Raw genomic sequence first — 11,451 nt, forward strand, 5'->3', positions numbered from 1 at the left:
TAACTGTGGCTATGAGGACTTGGAGATAAGAACTGAATAAAACATATTGACCAGGGCTTCCCTGGTGGCGCAGTGGTTGAGAGTCACCTGCTGATGCAGGGGACACGGGTTCGTGCCCCGGGCTGGGAAGATCCCACGTGCCACGGAGCGGCTAGACCCGTGAGCCATGGCTGCTGAGCCTGCACGTCCGGAGCCTGTGCTCTGCAATGGGAGAGGCCACAACAGTGAGAGGCCCGCGTACTGCAAAAAAAAAAAAAAAAACATATTGACCAGATCTCTGACTACAAGGTAATCATGCAGAATTCTCTGGATGTCTTCAGTATTCTCAGATAATATTGGATTCTGGTGCTTTAGTTGGTGGAACCACTGTAAATTGTGATGGTTTACTGAAGGTCATTCACATGTATTTTTAGCATAAGTCAAATATGGCAACTGAAAGGGAGGGTAGTAGGAATTAGAACATTCTCAGCGATCAGCTCTTTAATGAGAGTGGGCCCAAATTGCCATAGTACTTTGCTTCAGAAGAGATTACAAAGTGTTGACACAGTTTCCTATTTGATCGCAGCATGAGAATTGAGGATTTTATTTGCTCCAGTGAAGAACTTGTTTGATAATAGAGTTCTGTGCATAAAATGGAAAGAAACGGACCATCACACATAGCAACTTAGTAAGTTTAATTGTCCCAGTGGTTAAATGTAGGGGTATTTTAGATTCCTTTAATGGTGCATTCAAGTATGCCTGTAGTAAACTGGGTGTGTGCCCCATGTTTTAAAAAGAGAGCACAATGGGTGGGAATAACTGTAACTTGGATGCCCATGTCTAAAAGACCAATAAAATATTCATCATTCTTTGGCTCCAGTAAGGCACCAAATTTGTGTCTGAGTGATTGGCCCTAGGTGGTAGCACATACACTGGAAAGCCAGCATTTTCCTAGGGGACGTTTAGGTCGTCACTAGCAGTAAGTCAGGGTAAGGGATACTGGGCTGGGGTTCTCCTGTTGCAGGAACACCTCATACCCTCGTCGTGGCTGTGGCCATGGCCCAAGGGAGCTGTGACTCTGGACTGAGTTGAAATGAAATTTATATAGCACCTTTTTTAATTGTTAGACCATCGAAGCTGGCAGGCCAGAAATTAAGTTGTTAGGCAGTGTCAGGCTTCTCTCAATTACTATATGAGCTTTGGTTTATTGCCTCAGAAGAGAGGCCAAGAATTCTTTGGGCCACCTCAAGATTGGCATTTTGAAGAATTAATGAGGGGGAAGGTGGTAAGTGTGTACTTCAGAGTCTGATCAGGATCTCCTTCATGGTGGGCATACCCCAAGTCTTCCTTGAAAATGTGAAAGGACGCAATATGGGAGAGTAGAACAGCACCGTAATTAGGTGGGGCACCCTGGAGAAACAATCCTTACTCTGTGTTGAGATGTCTGTGTTAGGCTTTGACGTAGCTTCAGAGTCTTCGGGATGTCCTGTGCACAGGCATCCTGGAGAGTGTTGTAGGGAGCGTCTCTTTCAGTGGTAATAACAATAATAGTAGGGTGGACCATCTCCCGTGACATAAAAGCTGAACGCATAATAATTGAAGGTTAGAGGCTCTGCCTTGTAATGCTCTGACACTCTTCTCTGTCTCCTCAATTTCACCTTCCCCCTGGGGGTTGGCTCCACTTTTACAGGTTCAGCTCACGTGAGCAGGATACACTTTTGTCTTGCGTAAGAATTGACAGAGGAAGCTTCATGACTCCCTTAGTAAGGTGGACACTTTATGGTTTTGGTTTACACTGGCTGTTAGTCTCACTTCATGATCTGAGAGCCATGATTCAGGCTACATGGTAAAGAAGAGTGCAGTCTCATTTTCAATTGTCTTTTTAAACAAAATCCCAGATAATGAAGTCTCAAGATGGGTGAAATTCCTCAACTCTGTATCTCTGGCCTGTCCTCAACAGTTTTTACACATGAAAAATATATCAGATTAACTAGTAGTCTTCTGTGGCTCTGCTCACAGCTGGCTGTTTTGCTTCTTTCGATTGTCCCAATCAACCTAAGAGAGATTTGGCTCAACATCAGGAGAGTCAAGATACCCTCAGTTTTGGTACTGTCTTTGATCCCCTTAGGTTTTAGCAAAAGATCCCTGGCACTGTAATATGCAGCAGCAGTAAATTCCAGAGACATTGGCTTGAATTTTTGCACTCCTCGGGGGGTTTACAACTTGAGCACATGCTTTTGGAGGAACTAATTTTAGGAGAAGGCCTCCTACTCCTTTTCTCTCCGTGAGTTTTTGTGCCTCTAGTCTCCATGGATGCAATCCCACATGTCACACCAGGCCAGGGGATGGGGCACCTTGAAATAGGCAAATCAACAACATAACAGATGGCAGCTATGACACCATTGTCCCTGCTGGTGTGTCATTGCTAGTCTGTGAGGGGAGTGTCCTTATACTAATTCTGTTTGGGAGTCCTAATCAACCCAGAGGATACTCTCCCACCATTTCTGGACCAGTCTGTAAATTGTCGTAGCACTTGTACAAAGATAAATCATCAAAGGTTGTCTGAGTAAAGTGACGCATGGTCCAGATAGTGCGGTGTGGGTTGGCTGATTAAGCCTGTCATAAGACACTTGGAGAGAAGGACCACTCCACTCCCTTTTGGGTATCAGTAACAAGATGAAGTGTCACAGAATTTTGTCCACCCTGATCTCAAAGTTACCAGTAACAAGATGGGTTGTCTCAGAGGAACACATGGGGAAAACTCTTATTAAAAGTTTCACGATTTTAAGTGAGAAGATGAGGCAATAGCTGTACAAACAACAAACTGAAGCAGTGGTCAAAGCACAAAAATGGCAGCAAACAAGTGGTGCCTGTGCAACTGACATCTGCTGTCTGGCAAAACTGCAGATAAAGCAAGAACAGTGTAGCGGCATCTCTTCTCTGTCTAGGGCCACTCCTTCAAGTTCACTATGCCAGTTGCTTTCATCATAGCTTAATTTTGATTAAGATATAGGGAGCCCAAACATAGATCAAGGACAAATCTTGATTTGATCTATGTTCTCTTGAAATCTTAGAAGATTCTCACACAGCTCCCCAGGGAAAACAATATACCATGCAGAACAATGTGGGAAAACACTGGGGTCTGTCATGACGCAGAAGGAGAGAAAGACGGGGGGGGGGGAACTATGGGCAAGCACTTTGCTATGATTTCCACAGGAAAGAGGAGGCAAAGCAAGAAAAGATACTCTGGATTATTTAGCACTCTAAAAATAGTGCTCCTGTGAACTCATACTTGAATAATAGTGTGGGGAACACCAGGTGAACATCTCATGTCCCTAATAGAGTGGTCAGCCATCTTTAAATGTTAAATCATGATAAAGCATCAATTTACAGAAAACATACAAGCATAATTAATATAATTACAATCATTGTTTAATTTGATTTTTTTATTGAGTGCTAAGTGTTCTTTATATTTTCTAGACACTAGTCCTTTGTCAAATATGTGGTCTGCAAATATTTTCTCCCAGCTTGTAATTTGTCTTTACCTCTTCATATAGTCCTTTGCAGAGCAAAAGTTCATTTGGATGAGGTCCAATTTTTTCTTAATGAATCATTTAGTGTCAAGTCAATAGCACAGGGAGATTAGATTGGTGCTTTGTGACCGCCTGGAGGGGTGGGATAGGGAGGGTGGGAGGGAAGGAGACGCAAGAGGGAAGGGATATGGGAACAGATGTATATGTATAACTGATTCACTTTGTTATAAAGCAGAAACTAACACACCATTGTGAAGCAATTATACCCCAGTAAAGTTGTAAAAAAAAAAAAGAATTCTTTTCATAGCTCCTCTTGGCAAAGATTTTTCTTCGCATTTTATTTTCTAGAAGTGTATAGTTTTACATTTAATTATGTGATCTATCTTGAGCTAATTTTTAGTAAGATGTGAGATTTGGAGGGACAAACATTTTCCTATGGACACCCAACTGCTCTAGCACTATCTGCTGAAGACTTAACTCCATTCAATTGGAGGTGGTTTTGCAAGACTGTAAAAAAAAAAAAAAAAAAAAAAAAAAAAATCAGTTAAGAATTTTTTGGAGTTATTTCTATTTATTCTTTAAAATTTATTATTATTTGAAAGGACATTATTAGTGCAGAGTGATGGAAGTTCATGAAACGAATTATTGGCATAGAGGCTGTGACATGAGAAATTTCAGAGGCCTGTCCAAGGGTGCCGCAACAATAGTATGATGGCACCCTTTGCATGCAGGAGAAGACAATTCTGAATTGTCGCAGAAAACCAGCTCCAGAATTATACACGTCAGTGTTTGATAAAGGAATTTTTCCTCCTGGATGTTCCAAACTCTTTCCATTTTTTCTGGAGACACTGGACATGTCTGAGGCACCCTGGGCTGGGATTAAGCCTTATAAAACAATGGTCATAACCACCACAAGAACCACTTTTAGAATTAGGAGCAACAGGACGTGCACTTGGTGAGACTAAAGAAGCTCTTTGGATCTGTGTGGAGCAGCATGGATGGAACTCTATCCTCTATTTTTAATAAAATTATATCATAAGGCTTAATATCAAAAGTATAGTTCCTTTCACTTTTTTAATCATTTCAAGATTATCTTAGCCATTCTAAGGCCTATGGATTTCTGCATAAATATTATCTTATTCTATTTTTTATTGCAGTAAAAATACTTAACTAAATCAACCCCAACAAAATTATAAGTATACAATGTCATATTGTTACTATAGACACAATGTTGTGCAGCAGATCTCTAGAATTTGTGCATCTTACATCACTGACAACTGGTATAGCTGAATAGCAGCTCTGCATTTTCCATTCTTCCAGTCCAAGGCAGCCACCATTTTACTCTGTTTCTATGACTTTGACTATAGATACCTCATATAAGTACAATCATGCAATATTAGTCCTGTGACTGGCTTATTTCACTAGCCACAGTAATGCATGTCTTCACATAAATATGAAACATAAATTTCTTCTGTTTGAAGGCTAAATATAATATTCAGTTTTGTGTATGTAACACATCCATTCAACCACTGATGGACATTTAGGTGTTTTTATATCTTGGCTGCTGTGAATAATGCTGCAATAAACATGGGAGTACATATATCTCTTCAAGATTCTGATTTCAATTCCTTGGGACATATATCCAGATGTGGGATTGCTGGATCATATGATAGTTGTATTCTTCAGTTTTTAGAATCCCCATACTGTTTCTCATAATGCTGCACCTTTTTACATTCCCACCAACAGTGCCCCTGGCTTACAATTTCTCTATATCCTCACCAACTATTGTTTTTCTTCTTCTATTCACAATAACTGTCTCACAACTGTGAGATGATATATCATTGTAGTTACAATTTGCATTTCCCTCTTTAGTGATGTTGAGCACTTTTTCGTGTCTCCGTTGACCATTTGTATGTTTTCTTTGGTAAAACGTCCATTCACATGCTTTTCCCATTTTAAAATCTGGGTTATTTTTGGTTTTTGCTATTGAGTTCCTTACATATTTTGTATATTAATCTCTTATTAGATATGTGTTTTGAAAATATTTCTCCACTTGTCAAGTTGCCTTTTTATATTGTTGTGTCTCGCTATGCAGAACATTTTTAGTTTGATGTTTTGTCTTTTATCTAGTTTTAATTTGTTGCCAGTACCTTGGGTGTTATATCCAAGAAGTCATTAGCAAGTCTAATGTTTAATGCTTTTTTCCTATATTTTCTTGTAAGAGTATTCTTACTTTAAGTTTCATTTTTCAGTGCTTAATTCATTTCAAGTTAATTTTTGTGATTGTGTGTCATATGTATTTGTATGTAAGTTTTGTGATTGTATGTATGTATATTATTGTATATACGTATGACATACAATCACAAAAATTAACTTGAAATGAATAAATATATATCATTGAATTATATATGTATATATATATAAAATTCTCTACATTTTATCTCTCTCTCAAAAAAAAAAAAAGAGATGGAGAGAATACTCAAAACTAAGAAGAAAAGAGAAAAGAGGTACTACATCTTCTATATATTTTTTAACTTGAAGTACAGTAGTGTTAGTTTCTCGTGTAGAGCAAAGTGATTCAGATATATATATCAGATTATTTTCCATTATAGGTTATTACAAAAAAGGGTTTTTTTTAACTGATTAAATTCTTTGTTTCACTTTTGAGTTTTTCCACTCACCCTTATTTTTCTGTGTAAGGTGGAAACTAGAACTGTTTAAGAGTTAAACACAAATCTAGTATATCAATAACTGGGTTCTTTCTTCTTGACTGTAGTATTGAATGTAACTTCCCTGTGCCATACAGTAAATCTTTGTTGTTTATCTATTTTATACATGGTGCTGGTATCTGTTAATCTCATACTCCTAATACATTCCTCTTCCAACCGCCCCAACCTTTCCTCTTTGGTAACCATAACTTTGTTTTTGTGTCTATGAGATTGTTTCTGTTTTGTAAATAAATTCATTGGTATTATTTTTTAGATTCCACATATAAGTGATATTATATGATATTTGTCTTTGTCCGACTTAATTCACTTAGCATGACAATCTCTATGTTCATCCATGTTGCTACAAATGACATTATTTCATTCGTTTTAGTGGCTGAGTAGTATTTCATTATATATAATATATATTATGTATTATATATCACATTTCTTAAGCCAATTATCTGTTGATGGGCAATTGGGTTGTTTTCATGTCTTGGCTATTGTAAATAGTGCTGGTATGAGCATAGGGGTGCATGTATCTTTTTGAATTAGAGTTTTTATCTTTTCCAGATATATACCTATGAGTGGATTGCTGAATTATATGGTAGCTATCGTTTTAGTATTTTTAAGTAACCTCCATGCTGTTCTCCATAGTGGCTGCACCAGTTTATGTTACCACCAACATTGTAGGAGGGTTCCCTTTTCTCCACACCCTCTCCAGCATTTGTTGCTTGTAGATTTTCTCATGGTACCCCTTCTAACCAGTGTAAGGTGATACCTCATTGAGGTTTTGATTTCTTCAATAATTGTCATTGTTGACAATTGTGTGGCCATCTGTATGACTTCTTCAGAGAAATGTCTATTTAGGTTTTCTGTGCATGTTTTGATTGTGTTGTTGGTTTTTTTTTTTTTTTTGATACTGAGTTGAATGAGCTATTTGTGTATTTTGGAAATTAATCCTTTGTTAATTGCATTGTTTGCAAATATTTTCTCCCATTCCATAGATTTTCATTTTGTTGATGATTTCCTTTGCAGTGCAAGTTTTTAAGTTTGATTAGGTTCCATTTGTTTGCTTTTGCAATTGTTTCTTTTGCCTTGGGAAACTGATCTCAGATAATATTGCTACAATTTATGTCCAAGAATATTTTGCCTTTGTTCTCTTCTAGGACTTTTATGGCGTTATGTATTATATTTAGTTCTTTAAAATACTTTGAGTTTATTTTTGTATGCAGTGTGTTCTAACTTCATTGATTTACATGCGGCTCTCCAGATTTTTCAACACCACTTGCTGAAGAGACTGTCTTATCTCCATTGCATATATTCCCTCCTTGGTCAAGGATTAGTTCACCATAGGTGTATGAGTTTATTTGTGGGCTCCCTATTCTGTTCCATTGATCTATATTTTTGTTTTTGTGCCATTACCATGCCATTTTGATTAATGTAACTTTGTAGTATTGTCTGAGGTCTGGGAGGGTTATGCCTCTAGCTTTATTCTTTTTCCTCAGGATTGCTTTGGCAATTCTGGATCTTTTGTGGTTCTATGTAACTTTTAGGATTATTTGTTCTAGTTCTGTGAAAGGAGTAATGGGTAATTTGATAGGGATCACATTAAATCTTTAGGTTGCTTTGGGTAATGTGGCCATTTTAACAATATTAGTTCTTCCAATCCAACACCATGGGATATCATTCCATTTCTTTGAATCATCTTCAATTTCCCTTAATGTTTTACAGTTCTCAGTATCTAGGTCTTCAACCTCCTTGGTTACGTTTATTCTTAGGTATTTTTTTATGCAATTCGAAATGGAATTGCTTTTTTACTTTCTCTTTCTGATATTTCATTGTTAGTGTAAAGAAATGCAATTTATTTCTGTATATTAATTTTTTATCCTGCTACCGTGGTGAATTACTTTATTAGTTTTTGTGTGAGTTTTTAGGGTTTTCTATAAAGGGTATCATGCCACCTGCATGTGATGACAGTTTTGTCTCTTTCCTTCCAATCTGGATTTTACTTATTTATTTTTATTTTATTTCTTTTCTTTCTTTTTTTCTTTACTTTTTTTTTTTTTTTTCTTGCCTGATTGCTGTGGCTAAGTCTTCCAATGTTATGTTGAACAGAAGTGGTAAGAGTGGGCATACAGGTCTTGTTCCAGAATTCAGCAAGAAGGATGTCATTTCTCACTCTTGAGTATTATGTTGGCTCTGGGTTTGTCATAAATGACTTGTATTGGGTTGAGATATGGTTCCTGAATGGATGTTCAAATTTATCAAATGTTTTTTCTGCATCTATTGTGATGATCATGTGGTTTATTCTTTTCTTTTGTTGATGTGGTGTATTACACTGATTAATTTGCATATGTTGAGACATCCTTGTGACCCTGGCATCAATCCAACCTGATCATGTTGCATAATCCTTTTTGTGTATTGTTGGATTCAGTTTGCTAATATTTTGTTGAGGCTTTTGCATCTATGTTTATCAAAGATATGGGCCTATAATTTTCTCTTTTTGCAGCATCTTTGTTTGGTCTTCCTATCAGCGTGATGGTGGTTTCATAGAGTGACTTTGGGAGTGTTTCTTTGTCTTCAGTCTTTTGGAATAGTCTGAGAAAGTTAGTTAGGACTTCTTTGTATGTTTGGTAGAATTCTCCAGTATAGTCATTCCATGCTGGACTTTGCAGGGAGTTTTTCCTTACACATTCTAGTTCACTTCTAGTGATTGATCTGTTCAAATGATCTGTTTAAACTTGACTCAATTTTGACAGGCTGTGTGTTTCTAGAAACGTGACCATTTCTTCTAGGTTGTCCAATTTGTTGGCATGTAATTGTTTGCAGTATTTTCTTTTTCTTTCTTTCTTTGTCTGTCTGTTTGTTTCTTTCTTTTCTTTCTTTCTCTCTCTCACTTTCTTTTTCTTTCTTCTTTCTTTCTTTTTGTATTTCTCTGGTATATGTTGTTTTATTTGTTATTTTATTTGGGTCCTCTCTCTTTTCTTCCTGGTGAGCCTGGCCAGAAGTTTCACAAAAAAAATTTTTTTTAGCCTTTCAAATATCAGCTCTTGTTTTAGTGACCTTTTCTAGTTTTATCTCTATTTTATTTCCTCTCTGATATTTATTACTTCCTTCCTTCTGCTGACTGGGGGTTTTGTTGTTTCTTCTTTTTCTAATTCTTTTAGGTAACAGGTTAGGTTGTTTATTTGAGTTTTCTTGTTTGTTGAGGAAGTCCTGTGTTGCTATTCCCTCTTAGAACTGTTTTGCTGTATCCCATAGATTTTCTAAGGTTATGTTTTCATTATCATTTGTCTCAGGGTATTTTCTGATTTCTTCTTTGAGTTAAGCATTGACCCACTGGTTTTTCAGTAGCGTGTTGTTTAGTTTCCATGTAATCTTCTTTTTTATTTTTTCTTGTTCTTCTTTCTATGGTTGATTTCTAGTTTCATAGCACTGTGGTCAGAAAAGATGCTTAAAATAATTTCTAACCTCTTAACTTTGTTGAGGCTTGTTTTGTGTCTTGGTATGTGATTAATCCTAGAGAATGTCCTATGCATGCTTGATAAGAATGTGTATTCTTTTTTGGATGCAGTGTTCTGTACATATCAATAAGTCCAGCTATGCTACTGTGTTATCTAGGATCTCTGTTACCTTATTAATTTTCCATCTAGAAGGTCTGTCCATTGATATCAGTGGGGAGTTAAGTCTCCTACAATTATTGTATTCCTGTCCATTTCTCACTTTTTTTCTATTATCATTTTTTTATATATTTAGGTGCTCCTATATTGGGTGCATATATGTTAAGAAGTATCATATCCTCTTCTTGTATTTATACCATTGTCAACATATAGTGTCCTTCTCTGTCTTTCATTATGGACCTTGATTTAGAGTGTATTTTGTCTGATAAGAGTATCGCTACCCTCACTTTCTTGTCACAACCATTTACATGAAATAGTTTTTTTTCATCCCCTTACTTTCAGTCTGTATCTTTCACCATAAAGTGAGTCTCTTGTAGGCAGCATGTTGTAAATTCTTTTTTCTTTCTATTTTTTTTCAAATCTAATTTGCCACTCTATGTCTTTTGATCAATGCATTTAGTCCATTGATATTGAAAGTAATTACTGATAAATATATATTTATTACCATTTTAAACCTTTTTCCAGTTGATTTTGTAGCTCTTTGTTCCTTTCTGCTTCTGTTTTTCTTTTTTGTGGTTTAATGCTTTTCTTTTGTAATATTCTTGAGTTCCTTTCTTTTTTGTTTTTTGTGAATCTATTGTATGTTTTTTGATTTGAGGTTACCCTGGTTTTTAACTATGTTAACCCATAACTGTATCTTCTTGCTTTAGACTGATAGCTACATAAGCTCAAATACGTTCTAAAGGAGTACATTTTTTAACGCCCTTTTCCCACATTTTGTGATTTTGGTGTCCTCGTCTACATCTTCATGTTTATTCTTTTGTTGTTAATTGTAATTATAATCACATTGACAATTTTTTGTTTGTTTTTTTACTCTATGAACTGACATATTTAAGTGATCAATCCTTTTGTAGTTTTGCCTTTCCTATTGTGTTATTCCCTTTTCTATAGATTCTTGCTTCTTTCTACTTACAGAAGACTTTTCAATATTTCTTTTAGGATAATTTTAGTATTGCTGTATTCTTTTGAGTTTTGCTTGTCTGGGAAATTCTTTGTTTCTCCTTCTATTCTAAATGATAATTTTGCTGTGTAGAGTATCCTAGTTTAAGGTTTTTTTTTTTTTTTTTTTTTGCTTTCAGGACTTTGTATACATCATGTCACTCCGTGCTGGCCTGCAAAGTTCCTGTCGAGAAATCTGCTGATAGCCTTGGGGGGTTCACTTTTAACTGACTCTTTGTTTTTCTCTTGTTGCTTTTAGGATCCTCTCTTTATCTTTAATTTTGCCATTTTTTTTATGGTGTGTCTTGGTGTAGGTCTGTTTAAGTTCATCTTATTTGGGACACTTTAGTTTTCATACCTGGATATCTGTTTCCTTCTTTAAGTTTGAGAAGTTTTCAGCCACAATTTCTTCAAGTACATTTTCAATCCCCTTTTCATTTCCTTCTACACTAGAACCCCTATTATGTATAGGTTGTATGCTTTATATTATCCCATGTTCTTGTATATTGCTTTCTTTCTTTCTTTTTTTCTTTTTTTTTTTTCACTTGTCATCTGTCTGAGGTACTGATTGGGTAATTCCCATTATTCTATCTTCAAGACCACTTATTTTTT

This window comes from Mesoplodon densirostris (genome assembly GCF_025265405.1).
Source record: "Mesoplodon densirostris isolate mMesDen1 chromosome Y unlocalized genomic scaffold, mMesDen1 primary haplotype SUPER_Y_unloc_1, whole genome shotgun sequence".
NCBI lineage: Eukaryota > Metazoa > Chordata > Mammalia > Artiodactyla > Ziphiidae > Mesoplodon > Mesoplodon densirostris.